The sequence below is a fragment of the Crassostrea angulata genome, chromosome 2, assembly GCF_025612915.1.
Source record: "Crassostrea angulata isolate pt1a10 chromosome 2, ASM2561291v2, whole genome shotgun sequence".
NCBI lineage: Eukaryota > Metazoa > Mollusca > Bivalvia > Ostreida > Ostreidae > Magallana > Magallana angulata.
In genome coordinates, this window is record NC_069112.1 from 66229749 (window position 1) to 66243648 (window position 13900).

The window sequence follows — 13900 nt, forward strand, 5'->3', positions numbered from 1 at the left end:
TAGCTGAAAATGTTTCTTTTACAACAGCAAGTTTTTCAGTGGACAGTGGTATGTAATCATCTGTTTTCTTTGTTTGGAGAGGCAAAAGAAATGCTGCATGACATGTATAGCCTGAAATATTATATGCAGCAGCTCCCGTGGGTGCACAGACAAGAACATGGTTTTCATTACCTTGGTTATTTATTGCAAAAATTCTGTTGACAGTTTGCACAATGGTTCGTACTAGATGGCTCTTGCCTACACCAGCCCCTCCAGTAAGAAACAGGCAAAAAGGATCTGGCTTTGGAATTCTATGCGAGAGGGTCATTTTGGATGCCCATTCTACAATGCACTGATGCAGACTGTATTGTTTTTGATTTAACGACAAAATACATTCTATCCATTCTGAAGTAGGCATTTCTTCTGATAGCATTTCATAGTGAAATGAGGTACATCCTGAGTCAAAGTTTGCAGCTGTTCTTTGCTGAGTGATAGACTCAAACGCATTCATTGGATTGTATTCAATTTCTGCACCTTCAATTTCTTCTTCAATTTGTTCTTTTTCAGTTTCTGGTGCTACTACGTGCCATGACTCTTCTCTGATTCCATATTCTTGTATATCCTCTAAAACATCATCAAGTTCATCAGAAAAGTATTCATTTCTACTCCTATTCTGTTGAACAATGTCCACCTTGGCCAAGTAGCTTTCCTTATAAGAATTGCCATAAAGATCTGCTATCTCTATTCTCCAAGGAAAGTATAATAAAAGCTGGGCATGGAAATATTGTTCTGCTTGCTTTTTTGGTGACCACTGATGATATCTTACTATTGCTGGTGTTTGTCTAAGAAGCATGTATCCCATATTGTCTTTGAGTTGAATTCGTTTTGACTGTTGTATATTTTTCTCAGTTTCTGTATTCAAAGCTCTTGCATCGTTTGTTGACAAGGGTTTGGAACAGGTTTTATATAAAGAAACAAATTCATGAAGACACATACTTTCCAAATTATTTGGTCGAGCTGGGTATCTATCAAGTGTTCCTAATAGAAAAACATCTGGATCATCTTCATCCAGTTGCTCAAGAACATTGATTGGTTTGAACAAACGTGTTCGGTTTTCTGGCAAATCTGTGTCAACGAATAGTACACACCTTGAGCCTTGACTTAACGGAAGTGATAAAAGGCGATAAACGGCCTCCTGGGCACTAACCTCACGGTGGGTAAGGAACTTTTGTGCAACACTCCTCATTGATTGTTTAGCACCAAGGTGCTGTGAAGATTTGCTAACAGCTTTTAATACATCACCTAGTGTTTTTTCTGGCTTGGAAACATAAGAAGCCAGATACATCACACAAGAATAAACATTTGTTACAAACTGCACATCTAAGTTTGCTTCCCATGCTTTCATTAGTGTTTTATTGTAGTTATTAACATTCACCTCTTTTGGAGATCTTTTAAGCAAGACTGCTGGCTGTCCACTTGAAGTTTTTTTCCAATGGAGTGCATCTATGTACTCTTTTTCTGTGACACTAGCTGCATTCAAAAGTTGATCAACTGAGTCCCAGTCTTCAGATTCTTCCAGTTTTGTAAATACAGATGACAGAATATTCATATAAATGTCTTGCTGCTGTTTTGAAGGGGGTGTTTCTAGAGGCTTGAAAACAACAGAGGAATTCAGGGGTGGACGTGGAAAATTAAACCTGCAGCTGTGGCCATGCTTTCTGCAGGCTATCGAATGAGTATGTTTTTGTACTTGAGATATGAGGTCTGCAAGCCTAGAATCATCTCCTGGGATGGCACAAGAAATTTTGGTGTTGATAAAATCATTTATTTCTGATTCAGTATTCCTATCTAAAGATGGAGCATTTTCGGTCCAAGCCAACATATGTACATGTGGAGACCCTCGATGCTGGAATTCGATTCGGTACTTGTAGTCAGTGATATGTCCTAATGGGTTCAAGTTTGGATTCAGCAATATATATTTCAAAAACAACTGAACTCTATTGTCAAAATGCCGAGCAGCTGTCACTGGGTTTGATCTTAAATAATTGCATTTGTCCTCCCAGGTCATTGATGCTATGTCCTCAGGTGTTAAGGAGATGCCTTGTTGTTCAGCTATCACTGTTAATGTGTCTGTCCACTTGAGGTCAGCTGCTGATAGTGTAATAAACCAGGTGCATGGGCCTAAGTGACGGATCATTCCCAGCAAGTCCAGGAAGAGTTTGTTAAAATAAGCAGGTGATCCTCTGATCTTCTGCATGAAATGAATTCCTAGATCATGACGAATATAATCTTTAATGTTATCTCTAATTTGACCTGCAGTCAAATCGTTCTGTTTTCCTTTTCTTAGAGCAACACTTAAAGAGTCTTGAATTTCCTTAACTTCACAACGATACTGTGCATAAAATATGTACTCAATATTGCTGGCAAACCTTGTATCATGACATAAAATTCTGGTTTGAAAGTATTTCTTCAGTGACAGCTTTTTTACTCTGGGCATGGAAAATCCGTACTTTCCAGAAGGAAGTAACTGTGGAAAACTAAGTTCCTCCGAATGATCATCACTATGGAAACTTAAGGGATGCTTATTCTCCCCAGGAGCATAATTTAGAATAAGATTTGTGTCACTAGTAATGTCTTTCGGTTGAATGCAGCTATTAAATGGAAGGCCACTTAATCTACTTCTTTCATCTTCCTCATCAGATGTGTTGTCTTCATCATCGTTTTCTGCTTCGGAATTATCATCATATGTATTTACTAAACTGCTCCACAGATAGTCATCTTTTTCTTGTGCTTCTTGTGTCCAGTTGTCATTTAATATAACATCCTCATACAGAGGATTTTTCATCACATACTTCAGATTATGTAGTGCATTTTCAATTTTCCTGGGTCTAATATTTTGCATGAAAACATGGCCCCTGTATTTGATCTTTCTTTTCAGTTTAACTGTAATAAATGAATCTGATGATGGGACTCTAGGAAGCACAGATAAAGACTGCTGTATTTCTATGGGAATATTCACAACACAACCGTGTACAGATTTTTGTTTTCCCCTTGGTAAAGCAACCAACTTCATGAATGGAATTCTTCGAGAAATGAAAACTGCCTCTAAACTATTTAAATCTTTCAACTCATTTGGAATTTCATCAAGTTCCAGTCCATTGGCAACTGAAATGCTTGGAATATTACCTTTAAGGATAGAAGACTTACAGCAGCTACATATGTACTGAAGTCCATCATGTGATTTTATTGAAGTTATACATGATGACAATAAGTCCTCTTGAATATTCACATAGTTTTCCATGTTGAGACGAGAGACTGATGATCGATATAATAGTCTTTGACAAGAAACACAAATAAATGAAGGACCTTCAAAAATTTTCTTGTGAAAAAGCGTGATTGCATTATTTTCTAAAATTGGAGGAGCTCTTTTATTTCTCCTTGCCACAGTTTCTCTCGACCGTTCACCCTCTCTGACGGTAGGATCTTGTCTTTTCTTTCTTTTAGCATTCGTATTTGTCAACTGTTCTTGCTGTCTAATCTCAGGTTCTTTACGCTTCCTCTTCCTGTATTGGGTGTTCTTAACTTGTTCTTCCTTTGATACCTGAGGATTTTTTCTTTTTTCTCTTCTAGCTGTAGTATCTCTCAATTGTTCCTCCTGTCTTATGTCTTGATCTTTACGCCTTTCTTTCCTGTATTGAGTGTTCTTAATTTGTTCTTCTTTTGACCTCTGTGGATTTTTTCTTTTTTCTCTTCTAGCAGTAGTATTTCTCAACTGTTCTTCCTGTCTTATTTGAAGGTCTTTACGCTTCCTTTTCCTAGACGAAGTATTTCTCAACTGTTCCTCCTGTCTTATTTTAGAATCTTTCCGCTTCCTTTTCCTGCATATAGTGTTCTTTACTTGTTCTTCCTTTGATACCTGAGGATTTTTTCTTTTTTCTCTTCTAGCTGTTGTATTTCTCAACTGTTCTTCCTGTCTTATCTGAAGGTCTTTACGCTTTCTTTTCCTACATGAAGAATTTCTCAACTGTTCCTCCTGTCTTATTTTAGGATCTTTACGCTTCCTTTTTCTTGATTGAGTGTTTTTGGCCTGTTCATCTTTTGATACCTGAGGATTTTTCCTTTTTTCTCTTCTAGCAGTAGTATCTTTTATCTGTTCCTCCCGTCTTATCTCATGGTCTTTACGCTTCCTTTTTCTTGATTGAGTGTTTTTGGCCTGTTCATTTTTTGATATGAGAGGATCTTTTCTTTTTTTTCTTCTTGCTTTAGCATCTCTCATCCTTTCGTCTTGTCTTTTATCAGCATCCTGTCTCCGTTTCCTTTTATTTAAAATATCACTAAGTCTTTCTTTATTACGATATTCAGGGTCAAGTCTTTTGACTTGCATTCTTCTTGCATCCTGGGTAGAAATGTGCTGAGTTGAACCAGATTTTTTTGGTTGTTTAGAATTCCTTACTTCAGTTGTTAATGTAATTGTTGTATTTTTTGAGTGATTTTGTTCCTTAACACTTTGATCTTTAAAGTATGAATCCATCCATTGTGGAACATCCTGTGAGAATTTGACACCGTCACTTGATGGTTTTTTATCACGGTTTATTAAACATGGTTCTGTTGAAGGATCTATACTAAACAAATTGTTGTTCTGAGATAACCTTTCTGTTCTTTTCCTCAGCCTTTCTTCTTCTTTTTTCCTCCTATTCATATTTAGCCTGCAAAAAAGAAATATTTCCCAAATTAAACTTGTGCCACTTGAAGATGGAATGATTGTGCACACACACTCACACATATTTATTTATTTATTTATTTTACAAAATAATGTCAGAATCCTTTCAGGTAAAATCTCTGAAGAGATCCATAATATATGTATTAACTTTTAAAGTTTATTAATTCATCACATCAATATTTTTAGATCATCTCTTTTTCAAAATAACATTGCTTATTGACAAAAGAAGTTAACCTTGAAAGAAATGAAAATACTGTATTCTGTGGGTTTTTTCTGTAGTCTTCTTATTCTTTTCTCTATTCATGTTTAGTCTGCCACAAAAAAAGAAGAGTAACATACAAGATTAATACCAATAATTTGAAATCTATTTTTCTTATAATTAAATCTTTAGGAATAAGGAGTCACATAATCTTTGAGCATTTTGATATGATAAAAAATGGACAAGTATGATCAAATCCAATAAAGCCCAAAGGCCTTTATGATAGATTTGATCACATCTGATTCCCTCATAATATTCAAGAACGATTCCTTATTGCTTATATTTATATAATTTTCAGCAATTGTGTAATTAAATATTGAAATTGTTATTAATGAAATGTGTTGGACAATACAATACATAAGGAATTTGTAGTTTGATCACACACACTGGGAAGTGTAAATACAACAATTTTTTTCTTCAAATCTTTAGCAAATAAATACATGTAAATGTTTCTGATAACAAATGTACAATATATTGGTTTGTCTGCTTCAGGAATTTGACTTTGTGCGTAATGTTATTTATCTTTTTTTTTGTAATCTAGATTCTATATCCTAATTTTATTAAGAGCAAACGAAAAATGGGTTTCAAAACAATACATCTTTATTTTTATATCATTTATTACATTAAGATACCCCCTCAATAGAATGGGCATAAAGTAAAACAACACAATTGTAATGTTGTAGAAATAACCAAAAAATCCTTCATCATTTCTTGATACACATTCTGGTAAGACCTTAAAACATCATAATTCCCATTTTTCATATGTAAATGAAATTCCGATCTGACCGTTAGACATGAACTAAAAAAAATTAAAATGAAATTTTTCAAAAAGTTCTAATGCAGACAAACTACGCAAAGTTCTGATGGGAAAGATTTTAAGACTGCCAAGGGTGGGAAGCTCAATCTTGCGATGTCTCGGATGGATTTTCCACTGTTGCATTTGTGGGTGTACTAGGGGGATTTGAAAGGGTTGTATTTGGTGTTGATTGAAGCAATGGTGTGCCTGGATAAGCAACAGTGTCTGAAGATGATTGAAGCACTGGTATATCATCATCAGAATTGTTATCAAATGTTTCGTTTACGAAAGATGACAAATCTTTTGAAAGATTGTCGTTTTCCTTTTTCAGTTTCAAAAGTTCCGACTTCATTTTAGAAATTTCTTGTTTTAATTGGAAGTTTTGCGAGGAAACATGAGCAAGTTTCTTCCTTGCGTCTATTATAGTATTGTTCATTTTCTCAGCATTTGCATCAATTTGTTCAGTTCTACGGAGAACTTCTCTCATAGCATTTTCAGGTGTATATTGTTTACATTGCAGTCGTGCAAATATCCCAGTTATCTGAAGCGTTGAGGATTTAATTTCATCCATCTTAAACTACAAAGAAAAATTTCTTACATAGAGAAACGATTTTATGTGTACTTAATTTATACTAAATTGACGAAAGGAACATTTTCTAGTGTTAATAACATGACATCCCCTTACACAACATAGTTTTAAAAATTGAAGCACTGTACAAAATGGCTGTGTATTATAAATATGTTCAATTACATCCAGTGAAATTAGTTTTCTCTACATCCCCCTTTAAATGTTATTTGCTATAAAGGCCGAAATTGCACGATCCCTATGCCAGAATTGTTTTTATATAATTGAAGGATTTAATTACAAGAAAATCCATTTCCTAAATTTCTATGGGCAGGTGAAGAATTTTTTTTATTAATGCAAACGTGGTTGGGCAGTTTCCCTTATGCCTAGCAGAAACATACCACGTAAGCTCTACCGTTGTTTTTAAAGCAATACTCACCCGAAGAAAAAAACACCGCCACGTTCAATATCTTGTGGTAAAACTGAAAACAATTTATCTATACACAGTTACAAATGAACATATAAAAAATAAATCATGCGTACTATGTAATTCTATAGTACGTTCGCTTTTAACATTGAATACAAAACGTTGCAATGACACTCACATCGGCGAACTTGTGGAAATACGGCTATAAAATTGCTTTCATGGGTATAAAATACTTTACTTATAATAAATTCAAGCTAAGCATATTTAAAGGTATAAAAACCGGTAAGAATTTTCAATGTTTTACCTCTTTCCTAGTTCCTTTGAATCCGCAGACGACAATCTATGAATTTCGAACCCGAATGAAACGGACTCCATATACTTAATTTCGAGCCCGATGAAAAACGACATCAATTCGATCCCGATGAAAAACAACTTATCTATTTATGTGCAAGATTTTGTCCAGAAAAAAAATCAAATGAACATTTGATTCTTGTGACAACCTAATGATTTTAAAATTGAAGCAAACAATGAATGATTTAATCATATATTGACTAATGAGAGGTAATAAATGCACCATTATTATTCTGGTCACCTTGAACATGCACAATGACCAATTTTCAAGGTCAGGACATATTTTTAGGTCACATGCAATCTTAAGGTTTTAAGTTCGAATCATTTTTTTTAATGAACTATTTATGAAAAAATATATGGCCAACACTGTAATTTTTATTGACTTTATTTTTTATTGACTTTGAACTTGTGCAAATGACCTGGCTAAATGATTTTGGTTCATGATCATAACACATCCTCAGGTCATAAGCAATTTGTGTGTACAGTGGGGACATCCAATGTTCCTCCATAAAAAATTATTGACTAGACACGAAATCTGCACTTTTTCTGCCAGTGACCTTGACCTTACCCAGTTGACCTTGGGTCAAGGTCATGACACACCCTCAGGTCATAAGCAATCTTTGTGTGCAGTGGGGACTTCCAATGTTCCTCGGTAAGAAAGATATGGACCGGACACGAAATCTGTACTTTTTCTGCCAGTGACCTTGACCTTACCCAGTTGACCTTGGGTCAAGGTTTGGGTCAAGGTCATGACACACCCTCAGGTCATAAGCAATCTTTGTGTGTAGTGGGGACTTCCAATGTTCCTCGGTAAGAAAGATATGGACCGGACACGAAATCTGCACTTTTTCTGCCAGTGACCTTGACCTTACCCAGTTGACCTTGGGTCAAGGTCATGACACACCCTCAGGTCATAAGCAATCTTTGTGTGCAGTGGGGACTTCCAAAGTTCCTCGGTAAGAAAGATATGGACCGGACACGAATTTCGAACAGACAGACGGACAGACGGACGGACGGACGGACGGACGGACGGACGGACGGACAGACGGACGGACGGACAAGGTGATTCCTATATACCCCCCCAAACTTTGTTTGCGGGGGGTATAAATATAGGGATAGCACATCTGTTTAAGATATAGGGATACCTTGGAAGTTCTTTTAAATATAAATGTATTTTGTGTTTTAATGATTGTAGTTTCCTTTATTATATTTTACAAACGGTTTACTTCAATGTGTAGTTTATGCATTTAGAAGTCTGAGCATCGAGTCCGAATGCCTCGATCGGAGAGCAGCCGATTGTAACTTTCTCAACCGGTACCCCAGTGGCAGTAGAGGAGCGATCGAAACTGCGATCGACGAAGATGCCGTTGCGTTCTTACGGCGCTGTAGGAGACTCTACTGCGTTTACCTTGGCGTTTTACATTATTTAAGGACGCAGCGTGATCGCCGTGAGGACGCAGCTCCGGTGTGACAGGGGTTTTAGGTCAAGATCTAGTAAATGAAAAATGCCTACAGGTTCATGAAATTCAAGATATAAATTCTTTTTATGATGCTTCATAATAATATCTTTGTTTAATAGGGTGTACCGGTGCTTAAATTTAGGGTAAACACAATGAAAAATCATGTTTTAAACAACCCTTTTCTGTGAAATATGATGGATAAAAGTAACAAATCTCAGAGTTTTGTCCAATTTTGACAAATGAAATATATCTAGAATGCCTACAATCTCTCCAAAACGGCATTAACCACTTCTGTGCCACAGGGCCGATTTTGGGCCGATCACACAGTTGCGTAGAGTGCCACGGGGCCGATTTTGGGCCGATTTAAACATAAGATATTTTATACATCTTTAATGGTTTTAAAATTGACAGTAATGAAATTTTTGCCGATTAAAATATTATATACTGCAATTTTTGTGGATTCTATGTGATTTTTTCATAAATTAACAATAGAAAAAATATTATGTTCATATATCCTACATGTAATTTTGTAAGAAAATCAATTTTGCGACACAAATGATTCCATGTTACATATATGCTCTGCTTATGATACGAACGAGTATCATATTAATTGATGAAATAAAGATCAACTACTTTAAAAATAAAATAGTTTGCACTGAAAATCAGGTTAGAATAATAATTGATGAAACGAATAGACACACGAAGCGATTTAAAATGACGTCATTTTACGTAAGTGACGCCATAATTACATGTGCGTGCTCGCATATTCTGCTGTTTGATGTCATGCCCCGCCCATCGAAACAAATGTAATTTACAGTACAGAAAAATGCACATCACTCATCACCTTATTACAACATTTACAGCTATTTTCTAACTAGAAATCTCAAAATATAGTTATTTGTCATACAAGTATTTGGCTTATACAGTGAAAAAAATATGGGGAAAAAATGTGAGTCGTGCTTTTTATGTGACATGGTGATCCAAACAATATAATTTGCCAGAAAAGAATTCTGCATGATACCATCATATTTTGTTTCACAGGTAAAAAAATTATGGTTTTAAAATTTTATATGTATTGATTCCTGTCAATCTTTTACCAACGTTCAGGCTTTAAGTGTAATGCTAATGTTTTAAATGCTTCACAATCTCCTGAACATTCATTTTCATATTCAAATCTTCCGAGTATAATTCCTTCTATTTCTTACGGAAACGTATAATTAATTAATTCATGTAGCTCTATAGAAACCTATGCGCCCCGTTTATCGATTGGTCGAACCTACATCGACTGAAACTGACAGGACTTAAATATACACGCTCCGTTTATGGATTGGTCAAAATCTACAGCGACCTAAGAGAAATCATGGACTGCACGCAATTATCATAATGATGTCAGACTTAAATTCCCATGAGAGACGATTTGGCCGTTTGTTTTAGCTAACGTATTGATGTACATTAACAGTAACTTAGTGTATTTTACCTACTTTTTACAATCAATTTATTATTTTTTTAAAGAAAGATGTAAATATAAACAGTAAAATGCTTTCTTTAATGCGGGTTATGAAGGTATTGATCATTGCAGAAAAAAATTATGCATTTTGTCTGCAATGTTGCCACCTTCATATCCCGCATGCATGAATCACCAAAGAAGGCATTTTATTGTTTAACAAACCATCTACATGTGCTTAATTCAGTTATCACCTTTAAAATAAATAAAAACCTTTTTTCAAATAACTATTTGCCATTCAATTATTATCACACATAAAATTATATTTATTTTTAGAACTTTGTCATATATCAATTTTATTAATGTCGGGTTCCTTGAGCAAATAATCAAAATCTTTAGAATTAATTAACTGGGACGTAAAATGCATAAATTATTTTGACATACTTTTAAAAGATTAAATGTTCTCATGACACCTAGTGTTAAGATCAAGTTAAATCAAGTGTTAATCTAGGTGGTAGATTATTTTGACTGTTCTTTACATATTAACATAAATTGATTATATGCGATACTTAAGAGAGCAATATTTCGATATGTTATCTTCTGACTTTTGTTTAGGAAGGTCGCCCTATTAATAATCTTTATATCGTTTACTAGTCACAGAATATATGGCTTTATTTGATTTGATCACGCCCCGGTCGAAATTATCACCTCATAATATTCAAGTAATGATTCCTTATTACTAATATTTATATAATTTAAGCCTCCGTACGATTAAATATTTAGATATTAATAAGCAAACCCCGCTGGCGCCTCAATATGGCGTCGTTTGAAGTTATGGGTTATATAGTACAAAATCGATACGTAGTGTTTTTACAGGCAAATACACTGGAAAATGTAAATATAAACATTTCGTATATCCGTTTGAATGGGATTATTTCGTAGGGATGTTAATGTGCCGAGATTGAAATTAGTGACATGGCGCTATCACAACAGATTGCGAAATTGGATTAAAAATGAATTTCATGTACACACATTTCATGACCAACACCATTTACATGTACATCATTTCGAATACCGGAAACTGACAGAACCGGCAACTTAGTGTCATTCTTCGACGGACCTGTGAGCGCTACACTTCACTTTAAGAAGTTTCCTTACGTTTTATACTGAACAGTAAAACCTACATCAGTGACCCTATAATCTGGGAAGTGTTTTACAAAAACATGGCAGAGAAGAAATTTAGTCCCTACAAGTATAAACCAAGACAGATCAGTAGGGGAATGAGAAAACAAAATTCGTATGCTATTCCAATTAGACTACATTCATAGTGTAGCGAGGCACGCATTTTTGTTATAGAGTTACCTCCCTAGTTATATAGATTTACATCATTAAATGCCTGTTAATTATCTCTAATCATTAGTATATTATTTGATCTTCTTTACAATAATAATCATTGTTTATAAATACTTAGAATTAGAGATAACAGAGGTTTCTGTATAATACAGGCAGTATTATTTATTCAAAATATGGCATGGATGAAACTAAACACCCATTTATTGTTTAGAGCAGTTAATTTATATAAGGCTCTTCCGTGTGTGTGAGGGAGATTGACTACGTGGTTGTAGCCTGTGTACGTCTCTCTGAAACTCTTGTCTTTGAGTACTCTCTGCGAGTTAAAGTGTGGATCACTTTGGTAGCGGTTACGTTCTCGACGGAGATAGGGGTGTTGGCATCCTCTATCGTTAAGCTACAGCTCGGCAGAGAACTAGTAAGGCTAAACACATAGTGAGTTCAGATAAGAGAAGTGTTGGTATTTTCTCTAGGGTATCGGGCTCTTCGAGGTGTTGATATCCTCGGTTGAGCATCTTGGCTACAAGGGGTGTTGGTATCCTCTATAGGGAACTGGGCTATAGACCAGTAGTAGTGCAGATACCCTTGTTACTGAGAAGTAACCTGGTAAAGGCTCACCAGGTAGCACGGAGACCTTGTGCTTGGGCACTTGGTTAGAGACCTTGTTTTGGGTCACAGGTCTAAGACATCTAATTGAGACGGTGCTCGGTTTCATCCATAGCCTGGTCCAGGAAGACCAAGATATTGTAAATACGTTGTGTCAATCTGTTTTGTTCTCCGAAGTCTGATTCTACGCAGACCCTTATCCCATAGTAACGTCAGACAGATAGTCTACCCCCTACACGTTACACAAAATTTGGTGGCAGCGGTGGGATATCGGAGAGCTGCAAAACATTGTAATACGTCATTATGGATGAAGTTGAAAGAGAAATCTCGTTCATAGATCAAAAGCTGAAGAAGCTTCAGGATAGTTTGGCGCACAGAGACCACTCCACCCCTCTGCCCAGAGAAACTAAGGAACCTGCTTTGTACGACTCTGGGATGGACACGGGACGTCCATCTATGTTACCAAGACGAAGTGCATCACCAGTCTTGGCAACAAATGCAATGCCTCAGACACAACAACCTGGTGAAAGTCCAAGAGCGCAGAGCACCGAGGTTTTAAACTATGCTGGTATGGGTGCCAGACCAAAAGACAAAAGACTTTCCAGGACTGAGTTCTCAGATGATGATTACTTGGAACCGAGAGAAAAAGTGTCTCCTATGACTGATTTCTTAGAGGATGATCACCTTGCTCCAAGCGTAACAGTGCGCAAAGCACCTAGAGTCAGGTTCCCATCTCCTATTAGGAGAGATGCCCATGACACACGCGAAAAAGCGAACAAATCTACTGGTGTGAATATGAAGCCAGCCACATATGATGGTTTGATCCCTTGGCAGGACTACCATAGCCACTTCGAGGCCTGTGCAGATTTGAATGGTTGGACAGAGAGAAGTAAGGGCACTTACCTAGCTGTATCGTTGAGAGGAAATGCATTGGGGGTTCTTGGAAACTTTCCCAAAGGAGCGATTCCTGATTATTATGAACTGGTTAAAGTTCTCGAGGAGAGATTTGCCCCTCCAGGCCAGACAGAACCATACAGGGTGCAAATGAAAGATCGTCGGCAGAGACCAGGTGAATCACTCCCAGAGCTAGCCCAAGCCATTCGTAGACTAGCGAATCTGGCATACCCCACGGCTAATTTAGAAATACGAGAGACCCTGTCTAAAGATCAGTTTGTGGATGCTTTGGTAGATTCTGACATGCGAATCCGGATAAAACAATCGCGTCCCACAAACCTCAATGAAGCTGTTAAGTTAGCTGTTGAGTTGGAAGCATTCAACAGGGCTGAACATAAGAGCCATTTAAGAACTACAGTGACTGAAACAGTCAACGAGGTACAAAGTTCAAACGAGAGTGATCGAGCGATGATGATCAAAGACCTCACTAGCAAGTTTGATAGGCTCCAAAGAGATGTAGACGAAATACGACAAAGAAAACCCTCGTCTTTGGCAGCAAGTGACGATAGAAGGGAGCATACAAAGAGAAAAGTCATAGAGTGCCATTACTGTCACAAGCCTGGACACATGCGCAAAGACTGCTTTGCACTAAAGAATCGGAAGTCGAATGCTGGGAATTTTAAACAGCATGAGGAAAAGCAAAGAAAAGCAAGTGGTTCAGTAGGCGCCAATACGATTGGTGTAAAAGCCGGAATGTTTCTACGGTCCAGACCTCAAGGCATTGAAGTGAACCTACTGGTTGATACGGGTGCTACTCTGACACTTGTTTCCTCAGCAATAGCCCAAAGAATTGCTCATGCCTGCATGCCTGCTCTAGAGCTTATGCAGAAGAATGTACTAGATGCAGGTTGGAAAATGTTAAATGTGTCTGGAAAGGGAACGTTTGTTTTGGAGATCGACAATTTTTCCTGTAATGTCACAGCCGCTGTAGCTGAATTAACTGTCGATGGTATTATTGGCCTAGACTTCCTAACAGAGTATCGTTGCAT